The sequence below is a fragment of the Ptychodera flava genome, chromosome 12 (assembly GCF_041260155.1).
Source record: "Ptychodera flava strain L36383 chromosome 12, AS_Pfla_20210202, whole genome shotgun sequence".
NCBI lineage: Eukaryota > Metazoa > Hemichordata > Enteropneusta > Ptychoderidae > Ptychodera > Ptychodera flava.
In genome coordinates, this window is record NC_091939.1 from 43683426 (window position 1) to 43698685 (window position 15260).

A 15260-nucleotide genomic window follows, 5' to 3' on the forward strand; every position below is an offset into this window, starting at 1 on the left:
ACGTAGATGAAATATTACTAATTTAGACCTGTTTTGAGATTACAATGTTACTAAAATGGACAGATATTTGGGGTAGAAAGTGTTTTTTTTGTAAAAAAACAAATTTCCCAGAAACATTTCAGGTAAGTTCACAAAAAGCAGAAAAGTAAAATGGAATGGGTATTTTTGTTTCCAGAGAGCATACTGCACTAAGAAATGTGTGTAAAGTGTCAAAATATACCAAAAAGGATAGAAAATCAAGTTTTTGATCAAAACAATATTTTCAGAATGAAAACCTAATGAAGGAAACAGAACACTGGGTAACACTCACATGTATATTGACTGATGTCGTAACTCAACTCAAGTCACAATTCTTTCAAAACTTGGGTAGACTGCCTCCAAAATATAATTTTTATGATCTTATCTACATATTTATGATGTCATTATAATGTGAGTCAAGCAATTTACACTCTTTACCACCTTCACAACTGATCAGATTACTAAGTGTACAAGGACATACTGGTTTCTGTTGAAAATAAAATCTACTTTCACATGACTTATATCAAAATACTCTCTCCAATATACATAAATGGTATTCACAACATTTACAAAAAAGACTGAAAATTGGAGTGTAAAAAGGGGTTTGTGGTCAAAAAGTCAGTATTTACAGACACTATAGTTCCAGTTTTGCACCCAATTTACGCATACTGTATATGTTGAGCCCACACCTCAGCATAGAGATTGCTGAAAAAAGGGAGATATCATACATCTTGATGTCATCATTGCAGACTCAAACTGGTAAGCTTATGTATGGACATGCACTTTGAAGCTGGATAACTAATTTATGTTGCTATGACAAACAATGCATGCAATCATGAATTCACTCTTTACATGTAGCATGGATCATTTTGTACATCTTTCTGTGAAGATAGTCATGTAGTAACTTGGAAAATGAAGTAACAATAAAGTTTTACAAAAAATATCCACGCATGAAACTGGATGATCTACATGAGTGTCATATGGCCTGGATTCTTGATATCAAATTCTAACCTTATTTTGTGAACCATACACATACGTATACTGCACAGCTGTCAGGTTGAAATTTTACACGAGGTGTAAATTGAATAACAAACTGACCAGTAAAGATACCATCCATGTTTTGAAATCTATCATGAAGGTTGAAATTTTACACAAGGTGTAAATTGAATAACAAACTGACCAGTAAAGATACCATCCATGTTTTGAAATCTATCATGAAGTTTGAAAATTTACATGAGGTGTAAATTGAATAACTAACTGACCAGTAAAGATACCATACATATTTTGAAATCTATCATGATGGTTGAAATTTTACACAAGGTGTACATTGAATAACAAACAGACCAGTAAAGATGCAATCCATATTTTGAAGTCCACTTCGCTCCTGTTGGACCTTACGGTGCCAACTACGATGGTATCCTCACTTTTGAGAGTAGCAGAAAGTTCAGGACTGTTGTAGTAGTTGTCCATGTACACTTTGTGGCCTTGGTTTAGGAATCCTCCCTTTCTCATCAAACCCATAACTACGTTGTAAGTGTGACCTTTCAGAGCTTCGTCGTCATCGCCGTCTTGATCGGGGTCATACTCGCTTCCGGTATAGATGTCAAACACGGAAGTGTAACCACTCGACGACTCGTTGATTTGGTATGCTTTCAGGCCAAAGCGATCGGGTTTATTAGGGATGTATTGACCAAAGGAGATGTTGCCCCTCCATGGAACCATGCCTTCATCTAAACTGAGATGTTGCTCGGGTTTATACACGGAGCAAAAACGGGCTGTGACAGCGTCGAAAAACGGTCTGATCTTGAACAATGGGTCATACCCCTGGTTCACGCGACGAACGTAGTTGTTATTATCGTTGATGTGAAAGAACTAAGAATCAACTTGAAACGGTCTCGCGGCATCAGATTTCTGAAAAAAGGAGTGTTTATGATGGAATTGACACTCCAATAATCATCGATATCTGGCTTATGGACCAGCGACAACGCAACCGACATACCGAGGAACAGTTTCAGTTCATCATTGTTTACATCCTTCCACTTTCGGGCTCTTGCGTAGGGCTTCAAGTTTTCACCGTTCGCCTCAATGGAAGAATTGGCGTATCTGTTCGTCTCACGCACTAAATTCTCAATATCTTCGTCAGATATAAACGGCTGAAGAAAGTGAAGAGGCGAAGCATTATCTGGGAGGCGAATTTTCAGGCCTGGACTGCCAGTGAACGGCGGCACGACAAAGTCCTCGGGCAGACCATGGATCCATGGGCAGACAAACGCTCGACCAACCTAGCGTGATCGCGACGTCATCGTTGACCATCATCCATTTGATGTCGTCGTTTGGAATGTCATCGAACTCAATCTCGTCGAAAGTGAGAGCCATCAAATACATCTTCGGAGTCTGAAGTATCGGCGAATATTTCGTCCCAGACAGCTTGCCACTCAATTTGGAAAATGGATTCGACCGTTGACCTCTTGATCTCTGACATTTCTCAACGTTTGTTCAGCTATTGTTCATGGAATGAATATTCTGTACGACGCGTCGACGTTCTCCGTACGTTTCCCGCCCTGGGAAATTCCCATGAAGTGACGTATACAGTTATTTGCATACATACCACACATCTTTCAATGACATACCATGATTACACCACATTTAATGATGACGTGACACACGAAATCGTCACTTTAACGTGTTTATTTTTAGACATGACAGTTATACGTGTAAACTCGTAGTTAGCGTATCGCTGAATGTAACACAATACGTGTAAACTCGTAGTTAGCGGGTTAAGGGTTAATATGCAAATGAACCCTTAATTAACTTTACACTACTGAATGCTTTACACCACAGTTAGATATCAGTCGGATCAGTATCTGCAGCAGATTTCATCACATTTGGTGCAGTTATATCGGAGTCATATGACTAATTACAAAACTTCATAAAATATGCAAATGAGCTATTTTTTAACTTGACACTGCCCAATGCTTCTAAGTATAATTAGATACATATCAGATCAATATTTGTTGCAAGTATCATCCAGTTTGGTGCAGGAATTTCAGAGTTATCTCACTAATAACAAAAGTTCATTAAATATGCACCTGAGAAGATAATTGCCATGACACTCACAGTATCATGATAATATTCTGAGATTGTCATCTGTGAAAAGTTTCATGAAATTTTGTGCAGTATTTCTTGATATACGTCTACACTGTCATTACCGTCTCCATAGGGAAACCATTGTACGGAAAAAAACGCAATATGCAAGCCACACTAACCAAAATCTAATCAGTTCTGGCAAGTAGTATATGGTACCTGTGTACCAAATCTGACTTGAATCTATTCCGGCGTTTTTGAGTTATCGTGTAAACAGACAGACAGACAGACAGACATCGCTATGACATTAGCCCACGTGTTTACACACGTGAGCTAAAAAAAGAAGAAGGAAAAAAAATGATCAAACCAATATTGAAATCAGTCTGCTTGAATGCAGAGTTTGCTCTTGTGCAGTTCATAGATAGAGGATCAGAAGTACTTGGTTGTCAAATACGCTGATATTGATCATGAAGAAGGGGAGTATGGACCTGTAACACTAGTGATATGGCCTTCTGACAAACTGCTATACCCATGCTTAAACAACCAGAAGGGATGGTGAGTCCAGGCAGTGTTTGCATTTTTTTTTAAATAAATGTATACTGTAAAGCAGGAAATTTTCAAGGTGACCAATAACGTAAATAGATGTTGTTGTGAACATGCATATTTTGAAAATTACATTTCTACATCTTATGTTAAGGGTTTAATGATAATATCATGCAAGAAGCCATCAAAGAATACGATGGCAAGCCACTAGTAGCTTGCAACGGTGAGGCACTAAATCTTCTATTTAAAGAACCTTATCTAAATTCCAACAATCAAGTAGAGATGGCTGGCATGTCTCACAAGCCAGATATTGATGATAAGCGGAGTCGAAGGTGTTATATTCCAAGAATAGATGCAAGTAAAGGTGTGTTTACAAATACACAGTTATTCAATCACTAATATTAATGTCTTTTGACAAAAAAATATGCACATTTTATGGAAATGTCGATATTATAAGTGGTGTTCCTACAATTTATATGTACTGCTGTTGGAAGAGACAAATTCCATTCTTTCATTAGTACATCATTAATATATTTACTGTTAATACAGCAAATATGAATGTAAAGTATCTATTCGTTCCTGTTTTTAATGCAGGCCTGCTAGATGATTTCACTGCACTGGAAGAGCTTGTAACAAGTCTAATGAAAAGAAACCAACTCCCAAAAAGAACATCCATACATAATTTTCCCTTTTGCTCAGGCAAAATTTGTATATCCAGTATGGCCAGTACCGATTTCAGGGTACAAAAGTGTGCATCTTTTGGCAAATATGGCAGCACCTTGTTAAGAGGACAGCCTTTCATAACTAGTCAGAAAACAGAAAATTAGAAAACCCCACTGTATGTTTAATTTGTCAAACGACTCTGCAGGGCTCTCACTAGCATCCACGCATATGTTCTTTGATGACATGGACTGTATAGTATGTGAAATCTGGAGTGACATTTGTCACTTACGTTGTCCCAGGAGAGAAGTATGCAGCTCCTTATATATGGACTCCCCACTTATTGGATACGTTGATTGGGACCATGCCAAAAGAAGTTTTCTATGATGTTTGTTTTATGACATATTGGATCTAGTCTTCTATGCGAAGAACTCTTTGGTTATCAGTGCTTCAAAATATCATCTGCAAAAGCTTTCAACAAGTAGGTCTTCAGTCAATGACAAAGTCAGTAGGCTGTTCAAGAAAAGCATTAAATCAAACAAAATACAATATCGTTTTAGAGGTAATGAAATCTTTAACATCCTAATCAAAAAGTGAAATCAGATATAAGGCGAAAAAAATGATGAAAGTGATAAGACGATGTTGTTCATCCAGAGGACCTAACATTTTTTGGACCCGTACCCTCTCCCTAATAAAATTTAGATCCTTCCTCATATTGATATTGAAGATGATTACTGGGTATTTTAAAACATGCTTTGAGTAGAGGTACATACTCTGCTCTATACACAGAATGAAAGAATTGAAAAATGTATCAGAAGTAATACCTCCTTTCTCTTCAAATTCAACAGTCAACGATAGAATTGAAAAGCTGAAAACTTGTTCCAACATGTTCTAGAAAGATCAACAAGCGACCTAGCGGCCGATATAGCTCCGCTGTGTTTATGTACAGAATAACTATTTTTGACACATGTTGATGAAGAAGGTGGAAATCTTTGATAACTCAATGCAGTGGCCAGAAAAAAGTGGCTAAAATAAGCTGCAAAAATACAAAATTGAAGATTTCATCATACTTTGAATATATCACATCCGATCATCCCTAAGAACATGTCAACCAAAGCTATCTGATGAGTAGTTTTTGAGAATAAAATATTCTGACCAAAAATGGCAACAATTGCCCCCAAAAATAAAAATTGCAGATTTCATCATAATTTCAAAATATCACACTTAGTTCATATATAGAAACCTGTATACCAAATTTCAAAGCTGTTAGACCAGTTACTTTTGAGAAATGCATTTTTTGACCAAAAATGGAAAAAATTGCCCCAAAAATTCAAAATTGCAGATGTCATCATTATTTCTATAAATATCATTTAGTTCATCTATGGAAACCTGTATACCAAATTTCAAAGCTATCAGATAAGTAGTTTTGGAAATACACATTTTTTGACCAAAAATGGCAAAAATTGCCCAAAAAATACAAAATTACAGATCTCATCAGAAATTCAATATATATTACTAAGCTTATCTGAAGAAAGCTGTATACCAAATTTCAAAGCTATCAGACCAGTACTTTTTGAGAAACACATTTTTTGACCAAAAATGGCAAAAATTGCCCCAAAATTACAAAATTGCAGATTTCATCATTATTTCAATAAATATCATTTAGTTCATCTGTAGAAACCTCTATACCAAATTTCAAAGCTATCAGATGAGTAGTTTTGGAAATACACATTTTTTGACCAAAACTGGCAAAAATTGCCCCAAAAATACAAAATTACAGATTTCATCAGAAATTCAATATATATTACTTAGTTCATCTATAGAAACCTGTATACCAAATTTCAAATCTATCAGACCAGTACTTTTTGAGAAATACATCTTTTGACCAAATATGGCAAAAATTGCCTTAAAAATGCAAATTTGCATATTTCTGCACAATTTGGACAAATCTGAAATAGATCATCCCTAGGGACATATGTACCAAATATAAAAGCTATCTGACCAGTAGTTTTGAAGAAGAAGATTTTTAAAGATTTTTTACCAAAAATGACAAAAATTGCCTTAAAAATACAAATATGCAAATTTCACCACCATTTGAACAAATCAGATTTAAGTCACCCTAAGCAAACTGCATATCAAATTTCAAAGCAATCGGACAAGCGGTTTCAGAGAAGAAGATTTTTTTACCAAAAACACCAAAAAATGCCCCAAAAATACAAATATGCAAATTTCACCATGATTTGAACAAACTGAAGTGAGGTCACCCCAAGTGAACTGCATATAAAATTTCAAAGCAATTGGACTTGTGGTTTCAGAGGAGAAGGCAATTGTTGACGGACGACAACGACGGACGACGACGGATAATCAACCTATTTGATAAGCTCCGCGTCGCTGACAGCGGAGCTAACAAGAAACTTTAGTTGACACAAACAAAAAAAATACTGTAAAACAGTTACAGCTGCTGTACGTCTCTTGACTTTAAATGTTTAGCTGTGATTCCTTACTGCTTCTTCATAGATCGTATTAGTATTGTTTTCACAATTCACAACTCCATTTTTCAGTGTATGAACATTTACAAGTCAATACATACATGTACACAGCTTAACAACAGTTTTTCTGTGTAGTCAGCTGCAGACCCTGTTACAAACCTTAAACACATCTGTGTCAGCAAATATGGGAGGGGGTTGTCAACATTTGTCATATCCCATAGGTTACAGTACTTGCCAAAGTCATTGCAGGACCAACTACTATGGAACGCACAACAAAAGACGGTACACACCTTGTACTTACCAAGTACATCATTGCTGACTACGATGGCCCAATGTGTTAGCATCAATTGTACCATCATATTATCTTAACAACTGGAATTTCCTATACACTTTCATGCATGCAATTACTAAAGGTCTTTGACAATAAGAAGTACTCGCTTCATTCAAAGAACACAGACATACAACTAATCAGTGACCTTGGACAAGTCCAGCATGATGTACAGCGGTAGTTAAAGAAGTTAAAGAGAGGGGACTTTATTACAACGTAAAGGATATACTGTACTTCCCAAGACCAAGTGAGAGATATTACTTTACATGAGACAAGGTTGAACAAGAATGAATCTCTATGCCTCGATAAAGTTAATCAGGTACTCTGTTAGATAGCACAAAAACTGAGTTGTGAAAAATTTTAAACTTTTTTTGGAAGTTGTATGTTTTGCCAAATTTCGCTTCTGAATCCGATGATCGAAGTTTACAAATGTTTGAAAAAGAAATTGCTCTGGACAATTACAAACCAACAAATGCCATAGATACTACAAAGTCCGGAGCAGCTTAGATTGGTACACACTGCTATGAAAGCATTTCATCCAAGAGGATGTGAGGAAGCTGGAGTGGCATCACATTTCCTAGCATATCTAAATGGAGTGAATGAAAACCTTTGGTTAAAACCATACAAAGGCAACCAGTTTAACATCCTCTACCATGATGCTGCTGCTGTATAAAACTATTCTGGATATATTCTTCAGTTTATCTCCAAATGGCCAAACCCAAACCAATTACTCAAAGCTGTAGATGAGGATCTGAAAAATGATGTGTTTCCAGGTGAAATCCGTGCTCTTGGCTTTCTTGACAAGATAGTCACAGGGCCATACTGGAGTCTTGTTTCAGCAACCAGTGGAATCCTTGATATGTATATGCACTTTCTCCAGATGAAGATGACACTAGAGAGCTGGGCAAATGATGCTACTCCAGTTCTCCAGGGTGAGACAATGTTCTCTGAAGAGGTTGTACTATCACTAGTCGATGGAAGACACCAAAATCCAGACTTTGATTCGATTATCGTTCAGGCCATAGAGATGGTTATGCATGCCTTGTTGCTCATCCTTGAGCGACAGTGCAAAGTCCAGCTACGTATCTAAGTAATGATGAGAAGTCTGCTGTATCTGGCGTACCTACCACAAATGTTGCAGGAAAGCATGACTTTGCCATCCTGGACTTGCTAGTGAGAACCAAGCCTGCTGCATCATCTCTCTGTTATGAGACCCTGATAATGTGGTGTAATAATAAGACGAGAAAGTGGCTTGATAGCAAGGAGCCAGAGGAAAAGAAAAAACTGATGACAGAAGCTAGACATAATGCATCTGCGTACAAGCAGAAATACCAAAACCGCATGAAAGAATTAAAAGAAAGAAAGCTGGCTGTACTCAGGCAAAAGCAAGAAGAACAAGAAAGTGCAGAGAACAAAGTATTTGTAAGGAAAGTTGAACTCTGCAACACAGAGTGGACTCAGTTTGGACCACTGTGGACATAGAGAATCTCAGAGCAAAGGAGCAACGGTCAATGTTAATTCCACAGCTTCATTTTCATACACATGTGCTTAAATCAAAGGAAGCCAAGAAACTCTTCCAGCAATCACACAAGGGCAAACAGTATACAGTGCCACAGCTTGTAAATAAGCATGTTTTAACACTTTCACCGTGGGAGGGCGCATTCTGTGCCAACGGCCAGACTGCGGGAGGCGCGTATACGCGCCAAGAACGTACGCGTTTATATGCGTTCGATATACGTTGGCTTTGTCTGATCTACATCATGATTGTTGACTATTTCCTCAAGCCTAGTGTAGCATACGAGGTAGAGGTCAAACCTAAATGAGCATGCGCGCCAAATTTGTAAACAAATGCCGCCATACTCGGTCATTTCTCCGCCGTAATTTGTAACGATCCTGTGATCAGTTGTTGTTTTTCTGTCAGAGGGTGTTTAAAAATGGCGACACGGGCACAGTTTAACACCAACTAAGCCCTTGAGCATGTTTTTCTAGACAGTGATAGTGGAATTGTCACTGATCGTGAAACTGAACTCAACGGAGATAGCGGAAGTCAAATTTCAAATTACAACTCTAATACTGAACTTGAATATGTTCCCGAACCAGTTGAGCAAAGACATAGATTGCAAGCAAGACAGAAAGGTAGGCCAGCTGAGCATGCTGAGAGAAAAGTGCTACAAAGGGTCGGTGACCGACGTCACAAATGTTGATGGGGTATCCTGTGGATGTTGTACGACATCAAACTATCAGTGGCAATTACACATTGGACTAGCTACAAGTATATAAGCATATATATAATATATCTATCTTTTGAATGTCAGATGATACCTGTTGTTCGAAGATGAACTTGTAATAAATATGCATATTTACCTCATTTATGTGGAATATGTTTTAGAGTATGTGTTCCCCCTGCTTAATTTGAGTTAATATAATGTAAGTAATGTAAGTAGTAATTTTTTAAGTGTTACGCTGAAAAAAAATACATTTATATATTGAAATAACAAAAAAATGCAACATTTTTTGGATTTTTTTGCGAAATCCAATATGGCCGCCATTATCACGTGACCTTCCAGACGAGTCACGTGACCTTTTGTTAATTTCTATGATGCTCTGTCATATTGCAATACTCACTGAAAAAATTGTCCCGAATACTCTTATAGTTAAATAGATACAGCTCATGCATGTAAATCAATATTTATAAGGCCATATATCCATAGAAAACTACGCACAGGAATGCACGTATAAAAATTAATTACGCGGTGAAAGTGTTAAATGAAATTGTAGATGACGACAGTACAGCGCCTGTACATAAGTGTTGTTGTAGAATTAGTGAAACAAAATGAAAATAATCCCCTGAGAAGTGAATTTGTAATCATGTATGACTATGAGCCTGAGAGAATTTCATGGACATTTCCATTGTTGACAGATTTGAAACCAGATATGAACTGAAAATGCTCACGTGTTTCATTATATATTGCAGTTATGTGTAAATTTTAACCTTTGCCACATGTTTGCAACTTCATTGAAAGTATTATGATCAACATAATGAACAATATTCACCGCAGATTAATTCTAAAAGGTCATGAAGTATACAAATATGTAATTAGCTGAAATAAAAATATTAAAGTTATTTTACTGCTCTTATTGTATCACCAATTCATATAGCAAGTGTCATTACCGTTGGCCAAGTCCTTCAAGCCATATATGCTGAGCTGTGAAAGCTCATTAGATATTAAAATTATAAATAAGCTGACATGAAAATGTGAAATGACTTTCGATATTGTTTTAACCTAGTACCTGGTATAATCATCAATGTACATAGCATGTTTTGCCAACTTTGATCAAGTATATCCCGGTATATATCCCTAATAAGCAAAGTTCATTAAATATGTAAATTAGGAATTGGCTTAAGTAAAAATGCTTAATGATTGTCAATAATGTAGCAAATTTTGTCAACTTTGGTCAAGTCAATTGAGATATTTATCTAATTAGGAAAGATCATTAAATATGCAAATTAGGAATAGGCTGAAGAGAAAATGCTTAATGACTTTCAATAATGTTGTATTATAGTGTCTTTAATGTTCATAGCAAGTTTCATCAACTTTGATGAAGTCAATTCAGATAAATATCCCTAATTATGAAAATTCATTTAATATTCAAATTAGGTTTTGGCTGAAGTAAAAATGTCTTTTGACTTTCAATAATGCTATATCACAGTATCTTTGATGTATATAACAAGTTTCAACAACTACAATCAAGTTAATTCAGATATATATCCCTAATTTGGAAAGTTCATTAAATATGCAAATTCGGAATTGGCTGAAGTAAAAATGCTTAATGACTTTCAAAAATGTTGTATCATAGTGGCTTCAATACATGTAGCAAGTTTCATCAACTTTGGTCCAGTCATTTCAAATATATATCCCGAAATAACAAAGTTCATGAAATATGCAACTTAAGAATTGGCTGAAGTTAAATCGCTTAATGACTTTCAATAATGTTAAATCATAGTATCTTTAATATACATACCAAGTTTGGCTAATTTTGATCGAGTCAAATCAGACATATATCCCTAGTTAGGAAAGTTCATTAAATATGCAAATTAGCATTTATCTTTCATGTTACCCCTTAATGGTTCCCACTGCTGATATATCTTGGTGTGATCAACATTTGTAGCAAATCTCATCAAAAAGTATGCAAGCCACACCCACCAAAAACTAATCAATTCTTGCCATTTGCTAACTGAATATATGTACCAGATTTGATTCTGATTTGATAAGCCGTTTTTGAGATATTGGACCAACAGACAGACAGACAAAGAGACAGACAGACATCGCTGCGACATATGCTCACGTGTGTAAACACATGAGCAAATAAGGAGAATTGATACTTGAAGGTGTTTTGTGATTTAAATAGGTCTACGATGATTTTAAACCAGAAACTAGTCAATATCAAGAAAACAAAATATTGAGACAATGTAAAAAATAGCGTCAATGACACTGTAGCTCCCATCCTGGACTATTTAGTGTTTGTTCTCTGGTCAGATATTTGAACATGTGTGAAAGGGATAAAGTGCATGAAGTGAAAATACTTAAATGAAATGTACTGGAGACAGTGAAATATGTTTAATGTAATTATTCAGAATATAAAATGGAAAAAATACAGAATTAGATATATCGAATACTGTGATACAACCATTAACTCAACAAGTCATTTACAATGACATAGTCCCCATTTGTAATAGGAGTATTAGTCTTGATGGGGCAGGAAAATGTGGTCATTAAGAAGTATCACTGGAGTGTATATGTTGAGATCTATGGGCACATAGGTCTATGTCGTTGTTCCAAATTTGAAACACATGAGGCATGTCTAAGTTATGGTTCTAAATCCGGAAAAAAGATCAGACCCCTAGCAGTATTGACCAGCCAAGAAATACATATGCGCATTATAAATGAGGTACAAGATGTGACATCTTAAGGTCTAATATCCTATCAAAATTGGAGGGTATAGAACTTGTGGTTACTGAAATATGCATATATATGTATAATCAAGGTCAAAGGTCATCGAGGTCACGTGACATTTTGAAAAAAAAAATATATTGCTAATTAATCCCTATATGCCAAAAAATCAGATCTCTAGCTCTATTCGCTTGCCCAGAATTAGATGTGTACATAATTAATGAGGTAAAGCGTGTGTTGTCATAAGGTCTCCCATCCTACTAAATACAAAGGACATAACACTTGTGGTAACTTATTTATTGACATAAACATATATTTTAGGTAAAGGGTCATCGAGGTCACATGACATTTGGTCAAAAATTTTCTCTCCTATAATTATCCCTATATACCAAAAATCAGACATCCAGCTCTATTGGCTCGCTCAGAATGAGATATGCACATAATTATTGAGGTACAGTATGTGGCGTCATAAGGTGTCCAATCATACCAAACATGAAGGGTGTAGCACTTGTGGTTACCGAGTTATGGAAAAATATGTATATTTGAGGTCAAAGGTCACCGAGGTCACGTGACATTTTGTCAAAAAAATTGTTTTGCTAAGTTATCCCTATATACCAAAAATCAGACCTCTAGCTCTATTGGCTCGCTCAAAATTAGATATGTGCATAATTAATGAGGTACAATATGTGGCGTCATAAGCTGTCCCATCATACCATACATAAAGGGTGTAGCACTTGTGGTTACTGAGTTATGGACAAATATGTATATTTGAGGTCAAAGGTCATCGAGGTCACGTGACATTTTGTCAAAAAAATTGTATTGCTAAGTTATCCCTATATACCAAAAATCAGACCTCTAGCTCTATTGGCTGGCTCAAAATTAGATATGCACATAATTAATGAGGTACAATATGTGGCGTCATAAGGTGTCCCATCATACCATACATGAAGGCTGTAGCACTTGTGGTTACTGAGTTATGGACAAATATGTATATTTGAGGTCAAAGGTCACCGAGGTCACATGACATTTTGTCAAAAAAAATAGTATTGCTAAGTTATCCCTATATACCAAAAATCAGACCTCTAGCTCTATTGGCTCACTCAAAATTAGATATGTGCATAATAAATGAGGTACAATATGTGGCGTCATAAGGTGTCCAATCATACCATACATGAAGGCTGTAGCACTTGTGGTTACTGAGTTATGGACAAATATGTATATTTGAGGTCAAAGGTCACCGAGGTCACGTGACATTTTGTAAAAAAAATTATTTTGCTAAGTTATCCCTATATATCAAAAATCAGACCTCTAGCTCTATTGGCTCGCTCAAAATTAGATATATGCATAATTAGTGAGGTACAATATGTGGCGGCGTCATAAGCTGTCCCATCATACCATATATAAAGGGTGTAGCACTTGTGGTTACTGAGTTATGAACAAATATGTATATTTGAGGTCAAAGGTCACCGAGGTCACATGACATTTTGTCAAAGAAAATTGTATTGCTAAGTTATCCCTATATACCAAAAATCAGACCTCTAGCTCTATTGGCTCGCTCAAAATTAGATATGTGCATAATTAATGAGGTACAATATGTGGCGTCATAAGGTGTCCCATCATACCATACATGAAGGCTGTAGCACTTGTGGTTACTGAGTTATGGACAAATATGTATATTTGAGGTCAAAGGTCACCGAGGTCACGTGATATTTTGTCAAAAAAATTGTTTTGCTAAGTTATCCCTATATACCAAAAATCAGACCTCTAGCTCTATTGGCTCGCTCAAAATTACATATGCACATAATTAATGAGGTACAATATGTGGCGTCATAAGGTGTCCCATCATACCATACATGAAGGCTGTAGCACTTGTGGTTACTGAGTTATGGAAAAATATGTATATTTGAGGTCAAAGGTCACCGAGGTCACGTGACATTTTGTCAAAAAAATTGTATTGCTAAGTTATCCCTATATACCAAAAATCAGACCTCTAGCTCTATTGGCTCGCTCAAAATTAGATATGTGCATAATTAATGAGGTACAATATGTGGCGTCATAAGCTGTCCCATCATACCATACATGAAGGCTGTAGCACTTGTGGTTACTGAGTTATGGACAAATATGTATATTTGAGGTCAAAGGTCACCGAGGTTACATGATATTTTGTCAAAAAAAATTTTTTGCTAAGTTATCCCTATATACCAAAAATCAGACCTCTAGCTCTATTGGCTGGCTCAAAATTAGATCTCAAAATTAGATATGCACATAATTAATGAGGTACAATATGTGGCGTCATAAGGTGTCCCATCATACCATACATGAAGGCTGTAGCACTTGTGGTTACTGAGTTATGGACAAATATGTATATTTGAGGTCAAAGGTCACCGAGGTCACATGACATTTTGTCAAAAAAAATAGTATTGCTAAGTTATCCCTATATACCAAAAATCAGACCTCTAGCTCTATTGGCTCACTCAAAATTAGATATGTGCATAATAATATGAGGTACAATATGTGGCGTCATAAGGTGTCCAATCATACCATACATGAAGGCTGTAGCACTTGTGGTTACTGAGTTATGGACAAATATGTATATTTGAGGTCAAAGGTCACCGAGGTCACGTGACATTTTGTAAAAAAAATTATTTGCTAAGTTATCCCTATATATCAAAAATCAGACCTCTAGCTCTATTGGCTCGCTCAAAATTAGATATATGCATAATTAGTGAGGTACAATATGTGGCGGCGTCATAAGCTGTCCCATCATACCATATATAAAGGGTGTAGCACTTGTGGTTACTGAGTTATGAACAAATATGTATATTTGAGGTCAAAGGTCACCGAGGTCACATGACATTTTGTCAAAGAAAATTGTATTGCTAAGTTATCCCTATATACCAAAAATCAGACCTCTAGCTCTATTGGCTCGCTCAAAATTAGATATGTGCATAATTAATGAGGTACAATATGTGGCGTCATAAGGTGTCCCATCATACCATACATGAAGGCTGTAGCACTTGTGGTTACTGAGTTATGGACAAATATGTATATTTGAGGTCAAAGGTCACCGAGGTCACGTGACATTTTGTCAAAAAAATTGTTTTGCTAAGTTATCCCTATATACCAAAAATCAGACCTCTAGCTCTATTGGCTCGCTCAAAATTACATATGCACATAATTAATGAG